This window comes from Jaculus jaculus, chromosome 10, assembly GCF_020740685.1.
Source record: "Jaculus jaculus isolate mJacJac1 chromosome 10, mJacJac1.mat.Y.cur, whole genome shotgun sequence".
NCBI lineage: Eukaryota > Metazoa > Chordata > Mammalia > Rodentia > Dipodidae > Jaculus > Jaculus jaculus.
The window spans coordinates 51,480,895-51,496,582 of NC_059111.1; the positions used below are offsets into that span (position 1 = coordinate 51,480,895).

General features: G+C 36.1%; 1 protein-coding gene across 1 annotated transcript in view; it reads right to left on the reverse strand.

Annotated features, from left to right (window-relative positions):
- Sema3a (semaphorin 3A) overlaps positions 1-15,688 on the reverse strand; it is a 427,884-nt gene that overhangs the window by 337,495 nt on the left and 74,701 nt on the right. The window lies entirely within an intron of this gene.

Here is a 15,688-nt window from a genome sequence, read left to right on the forward strand (position 1 = left end):
CCCTTTAAGAATACTATTTGTCACAAAGCAAGGAAGAGCTGGGCATGGAAGCACATGATCATGAAACATATACTTGGGAGGAGGAGGCAGCAAGATAAAGAATTAGAAGCTGAGCTGTAGTGAAGAACAAGACTATGTATTGAAACCCCTGAACCCACTCCAATGCACATACTGGATAAAAAGGAGAAAAGAAAATCGATTTTATATTAGAGAAATCAGGTAGTAATAACACAAGTAACCAAGTTATCAAAGTTGACACACCACTAATAAGACACACTGATATCCTATTCTTACTATAGGAGCAATGGTACAAAGTTTCACACCATCATAGCCCTGTTCTAAGTGTATATAACCTAGCTGAAACTTTGAAGAAAGACTAGACAATTACACATAGAGGCTTATTTTACAAAACAAATGATCTATCATCAAAAATGTCAAGATTATTAAAGTTAAGGGAAGACTGAGAACTGTCCTTGCTGAAGGACTTGCCACTTGACTATTGAGTGCAAGGTGTCGTTAACATTGGCTATAGAGTGCCCACTGTCAATGGACAAAGGGTATGAGTAGGTTTTTTATACTATTACTAAAGTCTCTGTAATTTTGTTTTTTTCCTACATAAAATTACTTTCATACAAGGATGAAAGCAAACAAATGGTGCTTTCTTTAAATATGAAACAACAGAAGATAATTTTTTGTAGTGGGTCAAGCAAAAGCCAGCATACTTACATAAATGTGTGATATTGTCAAATCTCAACCCTTTAGGTTACATTCTTCAATAATCTCCCAACAAGTCATCTCATGTTCCTGGAACTTGGCATAATAAAAATGGTCTCAGTCATTATTTGCCTCACCATCTCTTTAGGTGTTCTCATTATTTTCCCAGAATTACTTGTACACCTAAATCAGGGCTTATCTTACTGTCTTCTCAACTCAGAACTAAACTCCTCCGTGTCATGGTGGTAGGAGTTTAGTAAAATAGATCAATATGCCACTGCGATTTATGTCAGGATTACAGTTTCACTGGCCTTACTAATAATTATGTATCTTTTATGTGAATTATGAACCTTTCTGTCCATTAAATTTTTATTTTATTTGAACTTCTATATAAAAACATCAATATTAGTATTGCTTTTTTGTTTTTATTTTAATCATAATGATTAAGTAAAGTCTCATCTACTATTTGGTTTTTAATTTTTATGCTAAAATTTAATAATTCTAATAATTAAGCATATGATCTTAGAGTATGAGAATGTATCTTAAATGTGGAATTTTTCAATTTATAATTAGAAATAATATGTGTCCGGTCTATTTCCTTAAGTTCATGCTTCCTTGCCTTCTTAACATATATGAATATTCTGTATTTTATTTTGCAACCACTATTATGCAATAAAAAGTATGTTGCTTAATATTTTCCAAGCATTACTCTTAAATTTGTAAAATCATTTTAAAAACTAATAACAGTTTTTTCCAGTATTTGAGAGGAAAATTTTATTTCCTGGAAACCTTAAGTATAATACAAAGATTAATTTCACTGTCTCCTCAAATCTCTAAAAGTACTATTAGTTGGAAAGTTTGGATTTATGGGGGTAGGACTGATACAAAAACATCCACAGACTAGGTGAACTAGAAGTCCTGATAAGCCCGTCATCTCCTCCTCCCTTTGCAAATAAATAAATAAAAATAATAATTTTTTAAAAAAATGTACCAATTTGTAGGTTACAAAATATCTTAAGTTTTGGTAACATATAATATACTTTCATGATTAAAAATAGATTTTGTAGCTATGTTTAATGGGGTCCAATCTAAGGTCTATTGTTTATGCACTATACAACACTGAAAGGTTGACTGAACTTCTCTACCTCAATTACCTAATTTGTAATATGGGTGAAATGTGGGTAACAATAAAGTATTTGCAAAGATACACTTAGTCTATACATATGGCAATGTTTGCCTGGCATGAAAATCAACAGATGTTCATTGATACTAAGATACTTCTAGGTTGTGATGAAATATTAAAAATATGTTCATTTACTTATTTGAGAGAGAGAGAGAGAGAGAGAGAGAGAATTGACACACCAGGGTCTCTAGGCACTGCAAACAAACTCCAGATGTGTGGGCCACATTGTACATCTCGCTTATATGTGTACTGAGGAATCAAACCTGGGTCCTTAGGCTTCACAGGCAAGTACTTAAACTGCTAAGCCATCTCTCTAGCCCTCTTCTGTATCTTCAATGATAAATAAAATGTTTGTATTAGCAGGCACTTTCAAAAATATCCACAAAAATTCCTAAGCTTAAATAAAGTATGAAAATTGTGAATATAACTATGTAAGCATTTTCTTCTTTCTACATCATATTTTATTAATATTTATTTTCAAGCAAAGAGAAAAGGAGAGAATGGGCACACCAGGGTCATGGCTTGTGCAAATAAACTCAAGATGCTTACACCCCTGAACCTCTTTGCATCTGGCTTTACATGGGTGCTGGGGAATTAAACCTAGGTTGTCGGGCTTTGTAAGAAAGCACTTTTAACAACTGAACAATCTCTCCAGCCCTTTAAAAAATGATTTATTTTTTAAGGAGTGAAAAAGAGATTAAGAGATTGAAAGAAAGAGAATGGGCAGGCCAGGGCCTCTTGTCACTGAAAACAATGTCCAGGTATATGTGTTACTTTATACATCTGACTTTACAAAGTCATGGAGAATCCAATCCAGGTTGTTAGGCTTTTTAGGCAAGTTCTTCTACAGATCAGCATCTCTGCCACTCTAGCAGCTTCTTTTTTAGTGTGTGTACATGTGTTCATTTGTGTGTGAGTACATACATGTATGTAGTTATGCATAATTTTGGAGACCACATGACATCTGTTGCAGTCATGTTCACATTGCTGGCAGAAAACACCCTACCAAGAGCATCTTGTGAATGAAAGGGTTTATTTTGTCTTACAGACATGAGGGGAAGCTCCATGATAGCAGTCAGAAAACGATAACATGAGCAAAATATGGACATCACCTTTTGGCCAATATCAAGTGAAAAAAAAAAAGAAACAGGAGAATGTGCTAATCACTGGTAAGAGAAATCTGGTTATAAAAACCATAATTCTTCCCCCAACAATACATGGTCTCCAGTAGGCTTCAATACCCAAATTGCCATCAGCTCGGAACCTACATTTAGAACACCAAAGTTTATGAGGGACACCTGAACCAAACCACCACATTCCTCCCCTGACCCCCATAAACTGATAACCATTCATGATGTAAAAATGTAACATATTAAGTCCAATTTTAAAAGTTCCCATAGTTTTTAATTAATCATAATGATATTCAACAATTTCCATAGTACCTGTTCTTTTAACTGAGCCACAATACCAACCCCTACCCCTTAAAAACACATAATGGAATAGAATAGAACACATACTACAAAAGATGGCATTTGGCATAGCAAGGAAATATTCACCCAGTATAAGATTTAAACATGGAGAACATCAAATTCTGTGCTCCAAGTCCAACAACTTTAGCCAGTAACAAATCTCCAAGTCCAATAATTATAACCAGCAACAAATCTCTGGAGTTTCAATTCTGCTGCTCTAGCTAGGCTACTCAGAGTCCAGGAAAACTTAATCCAGTGCTGGCAGCTCTTCTTGGCACCCATCCCATAGACCTGGCCTCTCCATTGGGTCTCCACTGAAACCCACAGTCCATCCTCACAGCTCCCTTGGGTCTCCATGCAGGCAATCCTGCTTCACATTGCCCATGGCCATTTCCAAAACACAAGACTGTGTAGCAAATTCAATGACTCTCTGTTTCCTTCATTTCTTCTACTCCATAATACCAGGTAGACTACCAATTTGTTAATATGGGGGGGGGTAAAGAAGACTTTGAAAAACAATACATTCATTCAGCATTCAGGCCCCTTCAAAAAACAACTCTGCACACTCTCTCTTGTCCCAATGTAGTTCAGTGGGCTCAATGGTTGTAATCTCTCAATTGTAGCAGAAAGGCAACAGCTTCACCCCATTATTTCATTTTTTTTTTCTTCTGTGCCATATCCCTCTGCTCACATCAGTCCATTTCTACCCAATGTTACCATGTGCAAATTCTCAGGACACAGGTATAACAGAAAGCCTCTCACACAAACTGCTTCAGCTCAGTCCAGGCAAAGCTCTTTTTCACCCTTATAAGCCAAACCTCACAGTCCATAGTTCTTAGTGCATTCAAGTCTTACAACTCTGACTATAATAGTCTATCAAGATGTACTTGCAGCACTGCAATGCATCTCTTAAGCCAATGTTTCAAATCCTTTCACGTTTCTCTTGAAAAATCAGCTCCAAAAGTCCAAAACCACATAGTCAGGTTTCAAGCAGCAATAATACCACTTCTCAGTACCAACTTTATTATTGCAGTCAGATTCAAACTGCTGGCAGAAAAACACCTAAAAGAAGCTTATGGAGGAAAAAAAAGGTTTATTTTGCTTACAGACTAAAGGGGAAGTTCTATGATAGCATGAGTAGAAGGGGGATATTACTTCCTGGTCAACATAAGAGGGAAACAGCAACAGGAGAGTGTGCCAAACACTTATAAGAGGAACCCGGTTGTGGAGGTTTGATTTGAGTGTCCCCCATAAGCATAGGTGTTCTGAATACTAGGTTCCCACCTGATAGAATTTTGGAAATTAAAGCCTCCTGGAGGCAGAGTCTTTTTGGGGGTGGGCTTATGGGTGTTACAGCCAATTTCCCCAAGCCAGTGTTTGGCACACTCTCCTGTTGCTATTGTCCACCTGATATTGGTCACAGTGTGATTTCCACCCTCTGCTCATGCCATAATTTTCCCCTGCCATCATGAAGCTTCCCCCTTGAGCCTGTAAGCCAAAATAAACCTCTTTTGTCCCACAAGCTTTGTTTGGTCTGGTGATTTCTGCTATCAATGCAAACCTGACTGCAACAGTGAAGTGGTACCGAGGAGTGGGATTGATATTAGACAACAGACTGTGTGGCTTTGGCCTTTTGGTGCTGATTTTCAAGAGGAATGTGGAAAAATTTGAAACCTTGGCCTAAGAGATGCCTTGAAGTTTTGTAAATAGAGCTTGATGGACTATTGTGGTCAGAGTTGAAAGGCCTGAATTCAGTAAGAATTATGGGCTGTGAGTGTTGGCTTATGAGGGTGAGAAAGAGCTTTGCTTGGATTGCTTGGACTGGGCTAGAAGCAGTTTGAGAGGCTTTCTGTTATGGCCATTTCCTGAGAAGTTGTGCAGGGTTGCATTGTGTAGAAATGGACTGGTATAAGCAGAGGGATATGGCACAGGGAAAAAAAAAAAAAGAAACCTTGAGGCCTGAATTGCTGCCCATTTACCTGCAAATTGTTTGAGAGTTCACAAACATTGAGATTGGGCCAGCTTTCTTGCATTGGAACAACAAGAAGAATGTAGATTCTTTTGAAGGGGCCCTGTAAGCTCAGAGTGCCCTGTCCTTCAAAGTCTGCTTTATCCCCTCCTCCACACACCTGGATTAACAAATTGGCACTCTACCTGGTATTGTGGAGTATAAGAAATGCAGAAAAGAGAGGGTCATTGTGTTTGCAACTTGGTCTTGTGTTTTGGAGATGACTATGGGCAGTGTGAAGCAGGTTTGCTGGATGCTTGTATGGAGACCCCACCAGGCCATGAGGATGAACCCTGAATTGCAGTAGAGACCCAGAGGAAATGTTGGGACCATGAGATGGCTGCTAAGGAAAGCTGCTGGCCCCGAAGAAGAGTGGCCTAGCTGGAGGGGTGGAATTGGAATGCCAGAGACTTGTCACTGGCTAGAGTTGTTGGACTTGAAACTACAGATCTTGATGTTTGCCCTGGTTGTTTTAAATCTTGTATTGGCTGAATATTTCTTTGCTATACCCAATGCCATCTTTTGTAGTGTGAATATTTAGTCTGTGCCACTATGGGTTTTCTGGGGGATGTTTTTGGTATTATAGCTCAGTTAACAGACCTTGGACTATGGGGATGTATGAACATCACTGGAACTGATAAAAACTATGGGGATTTTTAAAGTGTAACTGCATGCATTGTAGTTTATATCAGCTTATGGAGGCCATGGGAGGAATGTGGTGGTTTGATTTCAGATATCCCCCATAAACTTAAGTATTCTGAATGCTACTCCCAGCTAATAGCAATTGGAAATTAAAGCCTCCTGGAAGCAGTGTATTGTTGGGGGTGGGCTTATGGATGTTATAGCCAGTTTCTTCATGCAAATGTTTGGCACACTCTCTTGTTGCTATCGTCTATCTGATGTTGGCCAGGGGTTGATGTCCACCCTCTGCTCATGCCATCATTTCCCCCTGCCATCATGGAGCTTCCCCCTTGAGCCTGTAAGCCAAAATAAACCACTTTTTTTTTTTTTTTTTTTTTTTTTTTTTTTTTTTACCCACAAGCTGCTCTTGGTCAGGGGATTTCTGCTAATAATGTGAACCTGACTGCAACACTGGTTATGCACCTATAATCCTGCCCCCAACAATACACTGCCTACAAGAGGCTTCAATTCCCAAATTGCCTTCAGCTGGAAATTTAACATTCAGAACACCTAAGTTTATGGGTTACACCTGAATCAAATCACCACAAATATCTGGGTGTTCTTTCTCTGGAGCATCATCTATCTTTTTTGGATACATTTCCTGCAATTGGACTGGATCTCACAAACTAAAGAAGCCTGAGTATTTAGGGAGCTCCAGGCCTCTTGACGTCTTCACCTCCCCAGCATGGGGATGACAGATGTGCTCCAACTAGCCCAGAACTTTTATGTGGAGTTTGCAGACCAAACTCAGATATTCCTATTTGTGAGGCAAGAAATTCACTAATTGAGCTATTTTCATAGACTCTTGTAAAATTTTTCTCCACCATATATATTAGAGTTTTAATTGTTTCATAGAGATTGCTAATCTTCAAAATATATGAGTGCATGTGGGGGTGGATTTGGGGCATGTTATGGTTATTGGATGGTGATAGAATGTTGGGCCTCCAAACATAATTGAAAATATTACTGTGGAACTCTATGCCAGTGATGCATTCCCACCATTTCAAGAGTTCAGTGGAATACAGTTACATCATTTGGCTGCATATGTTAATGTTCATGTTATTACTTCTGAATGAACAACTCAGCAAAGAATAAAGTCATCTTTCTCCTTAAGTCTTCTGTTCATCCATTCATGTTGATGTCACATATCACAATATTGGTGTTAAAAATTCAAGGAAAATGCTCAAAACAATATTTAGTTCCTCCAAGTGCATTCATTACTAACAGACTTTTAGAGATGATATATATTGTGATATCCTTAAAGAAAGGTGATATCAGTCAAAGTAAAATTACATGACATGATATGTTTTACAAAATAATTCCAAAGAAGAGGAACAGATTACATCTGGAAAATAAGAAAAATTAAAGTGCCAAACTAGCATCTTATTTAACTTATATTTTCACATAATTCACATAGTCAAAATACACAGAGAAAATTGAGTAACAGGAGATTTGGGGATTTACTCTTCTGAAAGCTAATGATGTATCTGCCTTTCCTTCATTGGTCTTAGTGGAGATTTAATTTTGTAACTGACAGAACAATTTCAAGTTCTAGTGAAACACAACATGAGAAATATCTTAAATGCATATCTTAAATTTGGTTCAATAATTATGTTTTGTATTTTTGAATGATTAAAAATATTTAATTTCATTGCTAACAATTCTCCTTGTATAATTTATTACCAGTATTTTAAATTAACTTCTTTTTGAATGTTTAGGTTTAGATTCACTTAACTGTTAAACTAGGGAAGCTAAGAATGTTAAAGTGTGCAAAAACCAAATTAACTTGTTCAGCTCTTGAGTTCTGAAAATGAGCATCATTTTCCTTTCCTAAATCCAGATAAAAGGCAAGTAGATGACTAATTTATCTTTAATTTTAAATTTAAGTAAAAGTTGAGTATATGCATTTTCTTCCAAAGAAAACACTGTATGTTTCACTAAGCAGGTGTTTGCTTTAACATCTTGGCTCACATAGGATGGCAAGAATAGCAAAATTACATCTATAACAGTTTCTCTTATGATACTATAATAATTAGATTTACCTTTTATCTGATTTTTTTATTATTCAGTAATGATTTTGAATGTTGACTCGGAGACACTGAAACATAAGACAGGAAGCCCAGATTGAAGATTATCCTAGTTGTTAATGTTACCATCAAGGTTATTGACTACTCCTTACAAAATTTGGAGAAAGAGCACCTAGGTATATGGCCAATTTGAGGACAGTGAAATAATACATTTATTTCTATTAAGCAAAACCTAAAAGGAAACTAGCCCATCAGCTTCAATTTCCCCTTTTGAATAGATTGTTGAGCAGTAGAAATAGAATGCTGAGTCCTCCTTAAACATTGTGCTTTGTAAACTGATGATTTTCCTAACTTATCTTTAAAAAAGTACACAAAGGAGGAGAACATGTCATTCTTTTCATCTCTCTATTAAAACTCTTTCGTTATTTTCTTTGTCTGATATGCCAGTTAAGTTTTGGAAAATAAAAACCAGACAAACACATCATTCAGAGGTGTTCTTTAAGCACTCAAATTTGAGTCCTTTTGAATACACTGGGATCATGAAACATCCAGTAAAGCCTTTGCCAATGTTTGTATTTTCTTGCAATTAGCTGAAAACCAAGTCATGTGGCCACCAGCAGGAAAAACAGAAGGTCTGAATATGTGCTTGGTGGGCACATTCTGTTAATTCTCATGTGCTCTTTTATTTTATCATTTTATTTTTAACAACATGAAAAAGTTTTATTTTTTCTAATTATTTGCATTTGGTGGTGGTTGCCATACTTGTTCTCTCATTGTCCCTTTGTAGTTTATCTATAATTTCCCAATGGTTACAGAGAACATCAAGTTTCTTTCTGTAATGAAAGTGCTTTATTTTCTGTTTGCAAACAGAACAAAGTACAATGGGTACCAGAATATCTGTGGGTTAAATAAGATGCAGACATGAAGAATATTGACATAATAGCCTACCATATGCATTTTTAGGATGAGCAAGTTATGCAGGCATAAAAAAAAAGTGGTTAAGAAAAATGTGTGTGATGCACACAAGCATTCACACACATGCCAAAATTCTTCCACCAGGAAGTAATAGCAATAGGAGTTTTTAAATTCCACTTTATTTTACTGAAAAACTATAAAATTTCCATTTCAGCTAATTAGTAAGGCAGAAAGATTAGTCTTTGCAATTTTAAGTGACGAATAATATTTTTATTTTTAATAAAAGTAATGGGCTGGAGAGATGGCTTAGAAGTTAAGGTTCATGCCTGTGAGGCATAAGGACCCAGGTTCGATTTTCCAGGTCCCACATAAGCCAGATGCACATGGTGGCACATGCATCTGGAGTTTGTTTCCAGTGGCTAGAGGCCCTGGTGTGCACATTCTCTCTCTCTCTCTCTCTCCCTCTCTCTCTCTCTCTCTCTCTCTCTCTCTCTCTCTCTCTTTCTCTCTAATAAATAATTTAAAACATAATCAAAACACGTTACTGAGAAAAATAAAAATAATCAATAACTTTTATTGAGTGATTTTAATGTCTTGACTGAAAAGATTTTTCATGTTAAATAAGTTGCATACAAAGAGTTTTTTGATAACAAATTATTTGTGGGGAAAGGAATAAGAATAGCTTTTTACATTAGCAAATTCATAATTCCTCAACTTCCACTTATGATTTTGTTAGAAATATAAATTAATCTTTTATTCCCATCTCAGCTAAAGATGAATACTAGTGTTTCTTTTTTTTTCCTTAGAAAAAAAAAAGGCAAATAAATACAAGGTTTCTTGATGTAGCAGTCATGGCTTTTGGTTTGACCCCCATCCAAGTCAAATCCTTTCATTTACATCTTGACTTCTCATTGAATTCAGTGCCAGAACCCACAGGAATGTAAAGAAGATAGAGAATAATGCAGATAAGTGAAGAAGAGACATCGAAGTTTCATTTTGACAAATATTACTTTATTTAAAAAAAACAATTTCAAGAGTAGCTGAAAATGACTTATCTAGTAGTTGGTGCTGAAAAACAATAAATAAATAAGAGTGTCAGTGAGATCAAAAAGAAAATGATATTCATAGCCACCTACAACACTGCATCTATTTTGGTTAGAATTTTTGTATTATTAGTGATAACTAACAGTTTTTGTGTAAACTTTCTGCTAATGTTTTATCGAATTTATTCTCAAAATAACTCTGAGCTACTGACTTGTGTCTTTTCATCTTATAGATAGAGGTCTTAGAAAATTTGAGCAAATGTTTACAGAAATGGAATACAATGAAACCAGAATCCAAATGTAGCAAATTCCTCTAAACTTCCCAATACCCTCCTTTCTGCTCATTGTTTTCGTTCTTTACGGATAGTAAAGAATGTAATGTAGACAACATTTTGCACATTTCATTTTTAACTTGTAAGCAACAAATGTTGATACACTACTTAAGATCAAGAAGAAGTGTAGAGGGCACTGACCTGTAACCCCAACTACCAGCATGGGGCTATCATAAGCAAGGAGCTTTTGATCAGAGAAACCTGCAAGTTTTCCTAAAACAGTGACAGACTTCTGTCAGAGTACTTGATGACCCACCAAAGGTCAGTGGTAAGACCCTATTGCTGAAGACTCCATATGCAGCTGACATAAAATGGAATGGCATGGCTTGAAGCCAGGAGAGAGTCAGTCCCCACACAGTCAGCATGTCTAGTGCCAGAAGGTGCTACATGGGCGACTGGGGGAAAATGACCAATATCTGTCCAAGCAACTCATGGTCTAACATACTTAGCAACAAATAACCTGGTGTGATGCCCACACAAGTGCAATAGTGGCACACAGCCATGGTGGGAAACCAACTGCTCTTGATTTGGCTAACTGATCCCCTCAGTGGTATGGGACCCATAGCTGGAGCTGGGAAACAAGTCAGAACCATATCCAAACATAAGCCCACTCTCCAATGTCAAGCTACCATCAATCATGGGGTACAAGAGGGCCTACACCTATTAAACTTTCTATCAAAAAAGTAAGTGCTATCTCAATTTTCGGGGTGCTAACTTACTCTCCGTTGGAAAATCTGCTTCTCTTTTTCAGATAAATGCAGATCCTAAGGAGAGAGATGCCCCAACATACTTCAAAAGGGGCATCACTGAAACTAAGGAAAATTGGCGAAACAAGCAAGGGTGCTGTTTTCTTGATGAACTGGATACCAGCACAAAGGGGAAGGAGACTTAACACAGAGAAAAATTAACTCCTACCAACTCAGAGAGCCAGAGCCTCAGAGGCCCCTAACACCTCAGCACTGAAGCAGATCAAAAATGAACCCAACATGGCTCAGCGAAATTTTGTGGAAGAGGGGACGGAAAGAATGTCAGAGTCACATGTTGGGTCATGATATGCAGAGACATTTATCATACCAATAACTGTGGGCTAACTCCATAGTGCATGACCCATTTACATCAACAAGGAGGGGCCATTGGGAGGGGGTAAGTCATGGATGAGCCTAAAGAATGGTACCAAACAGACTGTATTTGCTGAAAAGAAAGCTAATAAATTAAATTTAAAAAAAAAAAGAAGACATGTAGACGTAGACAATTAGCTTAGTAGTAGTGTATTTTCTTAGCATGAACAATGCCTTGGGTTAAAAGCTCAGTAGTGAAAAACTGAATGAATGAATGAATGAATGAACGAACATCTAAGGACTTTAGTACTCTTGCATTCATATAACAAATAACATATACTTAGTAGTTAAAAGAAAGTCATCAAACTTGAGAGCTTAAGCATCTATTGATGTTAATGGATATTTTTATTCATTGCCTAAAAAATAATCTGCTATCAAAAAAGTCTTTGTATGCAAATTCTTTAGTATGAAACACCTTATCAAAGGCAAGACATTTAAGGATTCCATAAAACTCTCAGAAAATTAAAAGTAAAGATTTTATGATAGCCTTTATCTTAGTCATTTTAAATTACTGTCATAACTCATCTTGCTTAGTAGATACATGTAATAGAAATATAATTTTTGTCATCTAATGCTTTTTAATATAAATATATTTATTTTGTATAACATTAAGAGCAAGAAGACCCATAAGTATTAAATGCAATACTTGATGAAGTTAACTGAATAATCCAATTAAGTAATGACTGTTAACAACAATATATCAAGCTTTATCATCTGAGATGGTACAAATGCAGTCATGGTTATTTTCATTTCTCAATAATGGGGAAAATTCAGAGTTTACCTTAGACTATTATAATTACCTAACTTCTATCTTCTCTTTTTGCATTCCACATCTTCAAAAGGCAAATTTATATTAATATTACAATCTATATTGTCTCTATTTTATTGATGCATAATAAACAAAACTTACATAGTTAAGATGTATGTAATAATGATTTTACATACTTAACTGTGATGTGATCACTCTAAGCTAATTAACAGACTCATAAATTGACAAAAAGACATAGTGGGCACATTTTCATGTATCTATGGGGAGAGGACTCAATCTACTTTGAGTAACTACATCATTTTTAAATTGGAAAAAAAACTTATTTTGGTTTCAAAGGATATTATCACCTCTTTTTTATCTCTTGTATTACTCAAAACTCTACTCACAGCAAGAACTATGTTAAAATTTATCCTACTAAATATGTCACTTCAAGGTTGTCATTTCTTCAAGGGTTCACTTCTACTATATTTTCCCAAACTATTTCTGAATACTCATAACCTGCTATGTCTGTCAGTTCTTTGTTCTTATTGCAGTGTTTTTCTTCCCTGCCTTCTTTCTTCCCTTCCTTCCTTCCTCCCTCCCTTCCTTCTTTTTCCATCTTTCCTTTCCTCTTTTCTTTTATTTTTCCCTTTCTTTGAGGATCACATCTACACACGTAGATTTGGGAATGTAAATGTCCACATAGCAATCACTAGAGAAATTAACAGACATCTATGGAGTATAAGAATGTAAAGGTTATGGGTCATATTGTATATTAAAATATTATTTTAAATTTATTTGATATAATGTCTTTTCAATATATATTGCTATTTAATATGCATGCCCTGAGATATGCTAAAATAATTCTTAATTATGGAACATTATCTCATGCTTTAATATAAACTTTAATCTTTAAAATACTTCACTTTTCAAACTTAAAATTTATAATGCTATATTCTTCCAATATACAAGTGCATTCTTATATCTTCAAAGTAAGACAGAGCTATGCAAAGATACAAGAGAAGAAATTCTTCATCTATCTTAGTCTTTATTTGTTATTGACACAGGGTACTACCACCAGACATTGACCATGCCTCAGTTCAAACATGGAAAGCTTTTGACAAAGAAATGTTCCTAGTCTACTTAACCGCCTAATGAATTTATTCCTTTGGGCCAAACAGACATGCAGGGCACCTGTGGTGCAAGTGCTAAAGACATACCACGCAGAACCCAGCCACAGCTGTGCTGTAATCACTGAAGTGTGCCCAGTGCATAATGGCACATTAGGTAGGCATTGATCTCTGCCAGTTTATGAGGTCTCTTACAGAATTAGGCAGAGTTTTTCATTGAAACCCATGGAGTATAAATTGCTACTTCTATGTTAATCCATCTTCAAATTACTGCCCAATTGTAACTGATGACCTCACAACAAATCTGCTTATCCAACTTGACCCATTCAACAAGCAAGGGAGAATCAGTCCTTATATCCTATTATTCTCCATTCTTCATCAAAAGAAAAATTCATTGTGTCATTTTTAGTCACCTTCAATGCCACTGCAGCTATAGAGATAAGCATGATAGATGTTAAGTGTTACCTAATTGCCACCACTAATTTGGAAAGTAGAATATGTGATTGGTATAATATGCTTGGTTTACAATAGCCTTCTATACATGGGATAATGCCATAAATTTATTTCAAATAAATTAATTCAATATTGAGTTATGTTGAATTCCTGCCTCTATATAGCAATCTATCACCCTGACATTCAGGATTTTGTGTTTTGTTTCTTTTGTTTTGTAATTAACCAGTGTTTAATCAACTGAATGGGATATTCAAAAAGATAATTGCAAGAAGGATCCTTATTTAGGAAAATGAAAGCAATGTTCAAGCATTTATTTAATCAAAGGCAAGACTGTAAAAACAGAAAATGGAAACCATAAAATCTGATTTTTAAATCCCTCAGCCAAATTTATCATGGAAGTTATCAGTGCTTTTTTTTTTTTTTAAATCATTCAGAATAGCTGGCAGTTCTAAGAATGTATACAAAATTAATGTACAAAAGTGATGTTTGGGGCTGGGGGCTTGCCATACAAATATGAGGCTCTAAAAGGTTTCAATTTCCCAGCACCCAGGTAAAAATCTGGGCTTGGCCACACATGTCCATAACCCCAGTCCTGTAGGGGAATAGAGTTAATGAATTGCTGGGATCTCTGGTCAGCCAATCTGATCAAATGGCAGCAGCTCTTGAATCGGTGAGAGCAATGTCTCAAGGATACCATGAATGATAAAGGATATTTACTTTTCTCTGCCCCCCCCCATGTGCACATGAACCTGCATACACATGGGCATACACTGTGCCACACATATATTTCATAACCCTTACTACATCTGAAAGCAACAAAAAGTGATGTTCACCTGAATTTTTCTGGAACATAGCAATTTGTTGTAATTTTTGAAAGTGTTTTGAACATATTCTTAAACTCAATAGATGGATACATATTTATTAGGTTAGCTATATTTTGAAAATAACCTTGTTCTGTACTGTGAAACATCTCCTGTTGAGCAGTTAGATGAGGTCTAATTGCTGAATATATTAATGTAACAGTTGGGATATTCATCTACATATTTCTTGTAGTAAAGTGTATACAGTTTTAGCAAAATGATAGATGGTCTGTTTATAAATGTACACAAAAAGTACTAGTTTAAAGAGTCTCAGTGTTGGTGGAGTGATGGATGAAGTATAGAAATAAAATTAAAACCCTTAATTTAATGTTTCCAGCATCATCAGAGTTCAAACATCTGGACTCATCATTGCCAGAAATCATCATTGTAGCTGCTTAATACATAGGACCCTCTGCAGTAGACTGGCATAATTACCTATTGAGTGTCAGCTAGCAGCATTTTAGTGTTTTGAAATCCTATCTTCTCAAAAGACTTGACACTGCTTTCTCACAGTTGTCTTCTTTCAAGACTATTTTTCCCCCTAGAGGTAGGGTCTTCTCTAGCCCAAAGTTTGTTTTAACATATTATTTGTTTTTAATTTTTTTGTTTATTTTTATTTATTTATTTGAGAGCGACAGACAGAGAGAGAAACAGGGAGAGAGAGAGAGAGAGAGAGAGAGAGAGAGAGAGAGCAGGAGCGCCACTGCAAACGACGAATCCTAGACACCTGCATCCCCTTGTGCATCTGGCTAACATGGGTCCTGGGGAATCGAGCCTCAAACCACGGTTCTTAGGCTTCACAGGCAAGTGTTTAAGTGCTAAGCCATCTCTCCAGCCCTTAACATATTATTTTTACTTATGTATTTGAGAGAGAGAGAGACAGAGAGAGAGAGGAGAGAGAGAAAGAGAAAGAATGAGTGTGCCAGGGCCTCCAGCCACTGCAAATGAACTCTAAATGAGTATGCCACCCTGTACATGTGGCTTATATGGACGCTAGAGAATTGAAT